Below are 12,462 nucleotides of genomic sequence, written 5' to 3' on the forward strand. Positions count from 1 at the left end.
TTATTCCTTTAGCGTGACTATCTTGACAATTCTTTTATTATATGTTCTCCAAATTCTTAGGAGTGAGTGCCAGTTATTTGACTCGATGTTTGTTATATTTTATTGCTTGAAAGTGCCAGTATTGCTTAACAAAAAGTCAGCATGATTGTGCTTTCATAGTTCGACACCAATTCACCAAAAACTTCTACTATTCATATTATTACGTACTATATTGCTAGTTGGTGCTTTTATTAGATTTCATCCAGTTAGATTCATGAGGATTTTTTAAGGAAAAAACAAGAGTTGAAGCTTGAGGATAGGTACTATAAGAACTCTTGCACAAAGTTTCTAAGGAAAAAATTAATAAAGACATTAGTGTTAGAAGATTTGCAAACAAGCAACCATCCCACACTAGATACCATATAGGAAAAAACCTTTTCTTGTTTTCATTGTAATAATTTAGTAATGATCACTGGCAAGGATCTACTTCAAAATATCACAAGAAATTTCTGCCTTATGAAACATTATCACAAAGCGTGTTTGAGGACATGTACATTTAGACTTGCAGTTTAAGGAGCTTTGTGCAGCAGTGACTGTCAAGTATAATATCATTTTAGGTGCTTCTTAAATTCTGATTAAATGGTAACTGATTTTGGAGCGTGAAAATGTTAATTATACTTTAGGAAGATGTCTATGGATGTTCCAATATCCTAGATTGAAACAGTTGACAAAGAATTTGCAAACCAACATAATAGAGGAAGTGTAGGCAAGATTATCCTACAATTTAAATTGGTAAAATTTAGTTGTTACAATTTGCTAACCATCTGTGTTCATCCTCACTAATCATCAGGTTGTTAACTATATTTTTGGAATTCTTCTGCTTTACACAATACCTTCTATTATTTTGCAAAATAAATACTTTCTGCTGATTTATTTTATAAAGATGAAAAGAGACGTTGGCTTAGACAAATGGGTGTAGAAAGAAATTGGAGTTTAACTATTCCTGCCTGCATATGTATCTTGCCAGATTTCTTGTGCTGATTTACTCGTGTTCCAATGAACAGTACACCAATAGAAACTGAGGAAAGCATTGGGAAACCATGGACTCGGCTTAGATAATCACTGGGAGTGCAGACTTGTTAATCTATTGAGTGTTTCACAAACTTACTATTTTATCCATTTCAAAATAGAAGATTATGAATGACAATCATCTCACTTTCAAAGCTTATTTCATTTCCAGTAAGGAATACAATCAACAGTCTCGACTACTTTGTCCAGTCAATCTTATTTCTAGACCTTAAACAGTAATTGGCAGCATGGGAAAAAAATTAGCGTTAGAAGTTTCCAAGGATCATTGTGTGTCAACCATTATCTAAAACCTCAGCTAGAATGTGATTCAAAGTTTTTATTTTATTTGTTTTCTGCCTTCCAGTGCAATGGATGCTGTAAAAAGTTGTATCCCTTCAATAAAAAGTTCCGCTTAGACGCTCTTCCTTGTTCTGCAAGTCCTATAAGTTGGACACTTACTCACTTTGTGTGAAACTGAACTATAATATAAATTTGCTTCCATGTGACCTCCTTAGAGTTAATGAGAAAATCTAAATTCAACAAATATACTTCTATTGCTTTTGCTCATATCAGTTAGCCTACACAACTTTTTTGCTCATTACCCAAGGTGTTATGGACTTATGTCTACAAAGATTTCCTTAAAACTGTGATTTGTTTTAGCAAAATGTGGAACCCAAAGGCCAAGTTACAACATTTTTCTGATAGCTAGTAAATACAAATGTCTTCCACGCAATTAGTCCTTTTAACAATTGAACGTTCACACTAGCACCAACACAGTTTTTTAACTATTTGTTATATGTGGCTTCTCCTAAAGTTCGGAAAATACTCCTGATGAAACCACTTTTTATCTCCAAAAAAACCCTCCAATTTTTTCATAGTAATTCACATAATTACTTGTCTTAAATACACATGGCATCAATTGGTATTCATCAGGAGTGGTTGAGAGGGAGAGCTTGGGGGCTTGGGGATGAGGAACCTCCTAATGAGAAAGCTGTATAATATGCCTTTCTCTGTGCATCCACTGCATGTTCATGATAAAATATTCATGTTTAAACATTATAAGAGATTGATAATATGTTTTGGAAGCAATAATTTAATGTATGTATGCCATCTTAATAAAGCATCAGAGAGACTAGAACCGGTTGGATGTTTAAGACGATGTGCTTAGTTAGAAGGGAGAGCATGGCGGCTTGGGGGATGAGGAACCTCCTAATGAGCACAAAGTATTCTTGTTTAAACATTGTAAAGATTGGTAATATGTTCCGAAAGCAATAATTTAAGGTCTATATGTCATGCTTAATGAAATATCTGAGATATTATAACCAACTAGATCTTGAATATGATGTGTTTGGTTGGAATAAAAATAATAAAAAGTAACCTTGTATTTGAGTATGTTGTGCCTACTTGCCTTTGGTCAAAAACTGAAGAAGACAGGGCTTACTTGTTTAATAGTCTGTTTGCATTTGTCCTTTTTTCATTCAGGTAGATTGGTGTATATACAAAGTCTCTAAAAATTCTAGTCAGTTTTACATATGGTGATTATGTTATGATTTATCCTCCATCTGCTCTGGAACATGCAGCTAAAGTCTTCTTCAGTTGCTTACATTATTCAACTTCCATGCATTACATAATCATGTTTTGGCAACTTTAGCTTTGAACATAAATGCAATGTTGATTATCTTTGCTTTACCACTAATTAGAGCATACTGTCACAAGCGCCACCTTCCCAATTGTCTGATCAAGACTCCAAAGCAGGGTTTTCCCAAAAAAGAGATTCCAGCTAGTAAGTTGCTTCGCTATCTGGCATCTGATAGCATTTCCTGTTAAAAGAAACTGAGGTGCTCATATGAATGAAACATTAGCACCCAAGCCGATTTTCTATTCTTTGTATTATTCATGGCATCACACTCAATAATTTGACCATGTTATCAGTTTAGTTGTTGGATTTTCGCTTCTTCCTCGGAGAAACACTATAAAAAAATTCCTAACCATGGTCCTTGAGGATCGGACCATCCATATTGGATACAAAAAGAAACTCCAAAATATTTGATATCTTTCTCTTTAAATGAGATCTTAATTCCAGCTCCTGTTTCATTATAAATCTTACAACTAGAATCCCTCTTTTTTTCGATCCAGTTCCTCCACCACCTGAACCTCAGTTAGATTCAGGCATGATACACTTTTTAGTTATTGGTGATACACTTTTTAGTCATTGGTATGACCCAAGTACTCTCTTTCGGATCTATGATTTTTAGCTGTGGGGAATCATAGATTCACCGTGCTCGAAAACGTGCGCTCTACAAGATCTGTTTGTTATATAATCTTGCTATTTCCGGAGAGCTATAAAAAAAAACCATAAAAAAAAAACTCTGGAGAGGGCTAAGTACCACAAAGCCCTGTTTTTTATGCATTGGTAGCAACCCACTTAGAATGAACTGATATGAGAAAGAAGCAATCTTGTCCAGCTGGTCACCATAGCTCTAGGGTATGTTTGCATGTCACAGAAAAAGCCATCTTTCCATGGTAAGGCTTTCTGTGGATCCACGATGAATCTGCATCTCACGCATCTCATGCAAATGTGGGAAGCCTCTTCTGCGAGGAAAGTTGCCCAGCCTCCCTCTCTTTCTGTCGACCGCCCTCGCCGCGGAAACAAGGTTGGAATTGGGGGCCTGTCAGAATTACTTTAGTCGTTGTTGCTGCCATTGTCACAGATATCACTGATATTGTAAAAATATCATGTAAATATGTAACTATCATGATATTTTGAAAAGTCAAAAGTATTGCGATAGTACCATGATAATCTCATGATGTTTTTTCAGTTTGGTAACTTTTCTATTTCTTTCTGCATGTTAAACATGCTTTTTTCTTACAATTTTTAAAAACTTTTAAGTAGGCTGAGTGTAAACATGACACATAAAATGGAACTTTGGATTCATCTTAAAAAGAATGGTGCTTCATTCTCCTGTAGGTTGTGCAGAAAAGATGTGTTGTGGAGGCTCGGGACTTGTCCTAAAGGATGATAATTAGTTTCGCTGCCCTGGTTGCGGTATCCTTGAGCTTCATTTACTAATCATATGAAATTCTTAGGACTCGCACCTTGTGAACTTAGTGGGTCTTTGACTTGGGTTTTTGAGTCCTCACATGATCTGGTTGAGTGAGGATATGCTTGACTTAACATAGTAAAAATTGGCTTCGTTTGCTGTAGCTTCAATTTGTAAGGACTTGGGCTGTTTGTCCAGAGAATATACCGGCTATGTAACACAGATACTACCAGGCACCCATACCAGTGTTGTTCCCTTACTAGTAGTGGGTATTCTTGGGTACTAGTCAGCTGGGTTTAGGACTTAATGGCCCATTACATCATCTTATGATCCAATCAGTGTGTAGATTATGCTTTGTTACATTTATTGATCATTATTTGTTAGTTAACTGCTATGCATGTTAGTTCGAAATTGACAGTCTATAACTTGATACCTAGAGAATTTTGTAAAATATAGTATAATTGTATACTTCTTGAAATGATATTGTACGACAAAAAATGACACATTTTTTGAAATGCCTTAAAAAATTTCAAATCCATTTGCGGTCCCAAATAGCAAATAATGTTATTTTTATGACATTTTTAGCCTTTGTACTTACCATTTTTTGCGCAAATTTTCTCAATATGCAAATTTCTTTTGTCTCCAACAGAAACTTTGACGTCGCAAATACTTGAGTTACCACACATTAAAAATTTATCAAATTCACATAAAATAAGTGCGAGCAAACTTTATTTTAAACTGAAAATCGACAAACATGGCAAATACTTGAGTTACTTCACATAAAAAATTCTTAAGTTTGCATAAAAAAATTATAATTTTTTTTAACTCAAATCGACAAACATCGTAAATACTTGAGTTATCTTGCATAAAAAAATTATAATTTTTTTTTAATTTGAATCGACTAACATCGCAAATACTTGAGTTACTTCGAATAAAAAATGTAATAACGTTGTATAAAAAATTTATGATTTTTTTTAACTCGAACCAAAGAGCATTGCAAATACTTGAGTTATCTTGCATAAAAAAATCTGTAATTTTTTTTAACTCTAATAAAAAATCATCACAAATAATTGAGTTATCTTGCATAAAAAATGTAATAACGTCACATAAAATATATGCCAACAAACTCTCTTTTAAACTCGAACTTCAAACATCGTAAATACTTGAGTTACTTTGCATAAAAGGTTCTTAAATTCGAATAAAAAATCTGTGATTTTTTTTTAAACTCAAACTGAGAAACTGCGCAAAGACCTGAGTTATTTCACATAAAAAATAAAATAACGTCACAAAAAATTTATGAATATTTTTTAAAATTTAAAATGTGCACATTTTTTTGCATTTGAGATGTTGATATTGGGTCTGGATCAAAGTTATTTTTGCTTAGGGTTATTTTTGATCAAGTGCCAACATCTCAAAATTTTTGTTTCTTTTTAAGAATAAAATTTGGGGTTTTTTATGGCCCCCAAAATTCACTCCGCACATTTTGTGAGTTTTTCTTATCTTCGATGACTTTTCCTGTAATTTCGACGAAGTTACGATATTCTTCTCATTGACTTCTCTCGTTAGATCAAAATGTAAGTTTTTTGTGGTCTCCAACCTGTAGACCCAAAGATCCCTTCTACACATATAGTTTAGGTTTTTTTTTTAAAGAATATAATATGTTTGTTTTGAAGATCTATGTTTGCTTTGAAGATGCTTTATCGCATAAAAAATTAATATTTTTGCTTCTTTGAAGATGCTTATCTATTATTTTTTTATTTTTCTGTATATGTGTAATGGGGCTTGGATTGACCGTGCACAAAGTGTTAATGTTAATGAACAACTTCAATATTTTATGTATTGTATATATATCTTCGATAGTTCATAAAGAGTACAAGGGGAGCAAAAGAGAAATGGAGATGTGGTGTATGTCAACCCGACAAAGCCCCATCACCAGTGCCAACTATTGTGCTCGAGGTTTAGGATGTGCAGGAGACTGAAAGAAATCCAAAAGAATTTGATTTTAATAAAGAAACTTGGATGAAAAGTAATGTAAGTGTGAAGTTTGCATGTTTGTTTGTTTGTTCTTTTGTATGTGTACTCATTCGAATATAACATGCATGTACTATATATATAACATTTAACAAGATTCATAGAAAGACTTGAAGTAAACATAATCATCTCATGAAAAAAGAAAAAAATCTATCATTGACGATTTACCGTACTCATTTTTTTGTGAGTAAGCACAACCTTTTATTTCTGTTGTTTCTGTTGTATTACTACTGAAAAAAAAAAACAACTTCTATACCTTGACTGGTTACAACAATTGCTCACAACTCCCGAGCATGAAGAGGGGCCAATTACATGCTTGGACAATGAATCCTTGACTTACATTTGGTTTGAAGTTCACAAGGTATCTCTTTATAACATTGTTGTATATAAGTACCAAACTTAAATTCTAGGTTCCCAAGTTGTTTTTAATATCGATTTATTTTACAACTCTTATTTTTTGCCAACTGAAACAATAATCATTGAGTTCTTTGAAAAATAGACCTAAGGACTAAGGACTTTATGTTGTACAATTTACTTCGCAGTAGAACGTGCGTAGATGATAACGTTATCAACATTGTAGCTTACCGTTACCTAGTTAACAATAATAAGATTGCTTTCTTGTACTCAATAGATTTAACATGTTAAAAGTTTTATTGCAGAGTTATTTTTTTATAGGATGTATGAGCTAGGATTGTTTCATCGATTAGACGGTCACACTTGTGGATGATATCCCCCGACAATATAACAAGTACTTTGTTTATATGTTTGTTAATTTAATTATTATTTTTTACATGACTTGGATTATGATTGTTATAGGAAAGTATGTGGTCTTTTTGTGATCGCCTATATTTCACTCTTAAGATAGGGAGCATGGGAGAATTTCACCCAGGTATGTGTTTAAATGTTCTTGTTTGTGATGAGCATTGAAAGACTAATAGTTGTTTTTACAACGAACATAAACCCTTTTGTCAAGCTGACATCACGGATGACAAAAAATAAATTATTGTTTCCTACAAGCAAGTTAGGGAATTTGAGTTGGCAAAGGTAGCCGAATCGAAAAAGGTAGCGGAAACTGTAATAGTGCAACCAACAGGATAGGTAGGGCTATTGGCATCGCTAAAAGAATACAATCCGCTGGTGGCAAAGGTAGTGAGAACGAAAGCTTCGCGGTTGGCAAAGGCAAAGGAAGTACAAATCAAAGATCCAATAGTAACATTCACATAAAAGGGAGCCACAACGTTCAAAACAAAAAAATAAAAGAAAAAGTTGACGATTGAGGAGGATAATGACGAACTGTGGGATGAATTTAATAATATTTTCAGATGAAAATATTGAGATGAAGTAAACAGTGAATGTATGGATGTTATTTAATTTCTGGATAATGTTTTAAATTTAAATTTGACAGATTTTATGATATTTTTTAAATTCTTACGAAATTTCTTTTAAACTTGAACCTCGAAACCTCACAAAATATTTGAGTTGCTTTGCATAAAAAATTTCAAGAATGTGCATAATAAATCTGCGAACTTTCTTTTAAACTCGAATTACCTTAGTTATTTTGCATAAAAAATGTAATAACCTCACATAAAAGACCTGTAAAATTTCTTTTAAACTCGAACCTCAATACCTTACAAATACTTGAGTTAGTTCGCATAAAAAATGTAATAACTTCGCATTAACAAACTGTAATTTTTTTTTAAACTTGAATCTCAAAACCTCACAAATACTTGAGTTACTTCGTATAAAAAATATAATAACTTCACATAATAAATCTGTGAACTTTCTTTTAAACTTGAGTTGACAAACTTCGCAAATCCTGAATTACTTTATATATGCTTCACTTGCATTTTTCTACGCTTTTGGCCATACTCATCCTTCTCATCTTCCTTCTCCTTCTCCTACTCCTTCTCATCGGCTCTCCTTTCGGAGGGACTGCTTGCATCATGATGAAAAGCTACATAATCATCATCACTCGCAACTACCATGGTGGACAAGCAGATGTCTTGGCTACCTTCACACCAATCTGCAAGTTTTAATTGAAATAGGGTGGAGTAATCCTTTGACTTATCCTTTATTGTCATCGGGATAGTTTTGTTATCTGCGCCAGGGTGATCAATTCATTGCTGAATAGTATGATTTTGTTTTGAAATATAATTTTAAAATATATTTTTCAATAAAATATAAGTGTAAACAATACACCAAATTTCAATAACCGGTTCACACACGAAAGTGGTGAAGTCTGGGTCGAATCCGCAGGGAACGAAGTAAAATTATGCATTCCAAACAATGCACTCTTCTTTATTGCATTAAAATAAAAAAATCACGAAAATAACCGAGCACCAAGCCTATTACAAATGTTTGAGTAGAATTAAAAATTAATATAATCTGATTTCAAATTGGCTTAAGACCCTACTTAACTAAATGAAATAAATAAAAAAAACAGTAAATGAAATCAGCAAATTGATGTTTTTGTCATGGGAATGTGCATGAGATTGCTGCCCTCACCTGTAAATCACTGCAAACACAAAATAAAAGCAACTTTCTTGTGCAAGAGTTAGTATAACCTAAATTTAACTATAAATGCAAACCTAAGAATACAATAAAGATCATATGAATGCATAATTAAACACCCCTAAAAGAAATCTAAACACAGTCTAGGACTGTTGGAAACAACTATGCACACGATCTAGTCCAATATGATGACTAGACTGCACAATCGGCTAGGCTCGGGTCTAGCCGATTGGACCGGGTTCACAAATAGACTAAGTTTGGTTTTCTGACGAAAACCAGAATATGGTCTGTTGTAGCAGATGTGTTTGGACATTCAAACTTCTACTAAGGCCTTCTTTGAACCTCTACTCAAGTGAAAGGATGAATTTGCCCTTCCCTACGCTAGCCGAGTGGATCGGGTAGACTATGCTGACTCGATGAATGTAAAAATTGAACCTAGCCTAGTTAGAAATTTGACCAAATCACACCAGTGTTTGGACTGACTCTAGACAACCTAAAACTAACATGCAACAAAAAAAAAATTAAAAGAAACTAACTAAAGTGGACCTGGGTCAATTGACACTTGAGCCCATGCACTGAACCTAGTTAGATCTATGTTATCCTGCGACAGACCCAAAAAAACTGATCTGTTCAAAATTCTATCATCGCCTGCTCTGAATAGTGGTGATTATGAAAATTGAACTAGAGGTTCCTATATTCGTCAGCGAACCACATCCCCAAACTTGGCTCGAATTGAACATAAAATGATGTCAACAATGTCAGTCGATCAGATTCTTGGTAAAATTTGGCTGATCGATTTGTGATGCCTAAAACTATGTGCTCTGATATCAATTTTTTTTAAAAAAATCAAGGTATAAAGTGGATACACAGAGCATCAATATAAAAGATTTTTTTTTTAAAAAACTAAAAAAACACAGGAAAATACACGTTATACAAGATCGGCCTGACAGATCTTGACTACGCCAGGTGTCAGGGCCACCCCTCGGCTTCTGGATTTTATAAATAAAAGTCATATGGATGAAATCATGCCAAAATTGAACCCAGACCTGTTGGATGTGTTCTCTGCAACATATTTAAAATTCAGGTCGATAGGAGGTTAACAACTGCCCGAACCTGGCCATTTTCGACCGGATAGGTCTGCTGCAGATCCAAAAATCAATTTTGTATTTGGGTGATTTCGATCTGATCTAGAATGATTTTCTTCTAAAAAAAATATAGAATGTCGATGACAACCTTCTTTAATAATTTTTTTTCAAGCTACAGAAGGCTGTCGAATTTTATCAAACAAGAGAAGAGGATACATGATATCGATTATACCTCAGTGGCGGTTTTTGTGTTGTAGCTTTGGAGGGGTTAGGCTGACAGCACCTTCGACTTTGCCTCAGACATAGAAGAGGGTTGGAGAAGAGAGAAGATGGTGTAAGAAACATAAGACTCATCGAAGAGGGCTGATACTCGACCTGGAGCAAAGAAAGAGAAAGGTGGTTGCACAGAGAAAAATGTGATTTGCAAGAGGAGAATGAAGGCTTCTACTTTCTATAGAGCCTTTATTCAAGAGGGACAATTTTGGTGGATTTGGTCCACCAATTGCCCTTTCTGATTCATGCTTGAAATGGTAAAGGAGAGAAAGCAAGAAGGAAGAAAGAGCAAGTTTTGACTTTTGCTCCATTTCTCATTTTTTTCTTAATTTCTAATTCTCAAAACTTCTAAAAGGGAACAGACGGTTTTGAAATTCATGCCCCCCTCCTTCCTTCTTTCCTTCCTTGAGCATGGGATGAAGAAGGAAGGAGGAGCTTTTGGAAATCTCGCCCCTTCCCATTCTTCTCTTTCCTTTTTGCTTAATGTTTAAAAAAATTTGGCAAGTGGTGCTTGCCACTTTAGCCACATGCAAAAAGGAAATTCAAAAATTCAAATTTATGAAAGGTGTTGACTTATGAATTTCATATCCAATTCACAATGCACCTTGGATTCAATCCAAATGCATATGGGTCTTGGGTCATGAGTTGGACCAATTGAATCCCCTGCTGAAGTTCAAATATAAAATTATGCTTCAAAACTCAAAATTATATTTTTGACCCAATTTCTCTGTTGTGCAAATTTCAGTACTAAGCATGGGCAATTATGTTAAAAAACTATAAAAATGCATGCATTTGAATGTAAATATGTAGCCCTTATCGTGCTCCATCAAATGCCCCCATGCCTAGACCTTTTCTCGTCCTCGAACAATGTAGTGTCTAGACCTCATGTTCATGCTTTGCAGACGATAAATAAAAACAACAATATCAATAATTTATATGCTAACTATCCTAACTCACTTTCGTAGGAATCACAGTTGCATTTAACATATGCAACAAACACTTTAAAGCCCTAGCTTACCCTAGTGGACGAGTAAGGTCTTGTAAAGGTTTTCAGTGATGATACCCCCAAACATCCATGTTATGACAAGTATTTCTCTTAAACATTAATTTATATATCATCGAAACATGTTAGATACGACACTTAGTCTCCTATACAACACTCTCAGACTCTTTTAGTTAAGATCTATATGTATCATACAGTCATGAAAAGTACAATGCATTCAAATGCCTCAATAATTCCAAATATGATCTCATGATTATGCACTTTCTTGTCAATTGATCACACCTTGAATTTTATTGCATATGCTCTTTTGTATTTTTCTTTATTTCTTGTATAATGTCAGTGTTCCTTAGGCTATCTACAATGTTCATGTAGCGAGCTTCGGACCAGTGGCTCTCAGATCAGGCGACCTTAGGGCACCAGGTGCTCAGCACCCCTCCGACTTACTTACTCGAACCAAGTAGACCATGGACACTAACAAAACATGAAGTTCTAGTTTCTTCTCATTTTTATTTTTTGCGTGAACCATCATATTTTATAGGGTATAAAGGACTAACTACTTTTATCATTTGGATTACTAGAGCTCACTGACTCAGTACATTCTCTCTCTCTGTTTTTTTTTATGGTGCTTCATATATCTCATTTTAGTGCCTTTTTAAGACATTTATCCCTACTTTAACACTATCATGCATGCACTCTCATATGTATATGTCTACACGTAATATCCTGACTGAATTCATCCAAAAAGTATCATATAAGGGTCACACATCCTATCTAACATGCTTAAGCCTTTAACATAAATTAAATCTAATTTACATATATGTTTCTTATCTATACATTCTATTTAAGCAAGATATGCATAAACAAGCATATTTTCAAAAAATACACCCTCCCTCGTGCCTAAATTCCACTATCCTCAGTGGTATGCTATGGATGCCTAATGATATGTTATGTTATGAAATATACAACCATGCATAAACTGAAGATAATAAAGTAGAAGAGATATTACCTGCATTTTGTCTTGCTATGTGCCCTGCGTACCTGTATATTCATGAACATTTCAAACGCAAGTTAGTCCGATGAGGAAAGCATCATGACTTTATTTTACAAGTTCCTAAATCTCTTAAAAATTGCTTGGGTTGCCTCTCAAAAAGCGCTAAGTTTTAGGTCTTCAGCCAGCCAGATCTATATTCACCTTTCGTTGTCCATGAGATTAATGGACTCAAGGTCATGCTCAGTTGGGAGATCTGAAATATATGGTTTCAACCTTTGCCCGTTAACCTTAAAAATGCTCCCTGTCTATGGGTTCTTTAGACTCACGATCCCATGAGGTAATATTTCATGCACAATGAAGGGGCCACTCCATCTAGACCGGAATTTGCCAGGGAAGAGTTGCAAATGTGAATTAAACAACCAAACCTTCTGCCCATTTTCAAACGTTTTCCTCAAAATGTGTTTATCATGAAAAGCTTTG

This window comes from Nuphar pumila, chromosome 16, assembly GCF_984573655.1.
Source record: "Nuphar pumila chromosome 16, dmNupPumi1.hap1.1, whole genome shotgun sequence".
Classification (NCBI taxonomy): domain Eukaryota; kingdom Viridiplantae; phylum Streptophyta; class Magnoliopsida; order Nymphaeales; family Nymphaeaceae; genus Nuphar; species Nuphar pumila.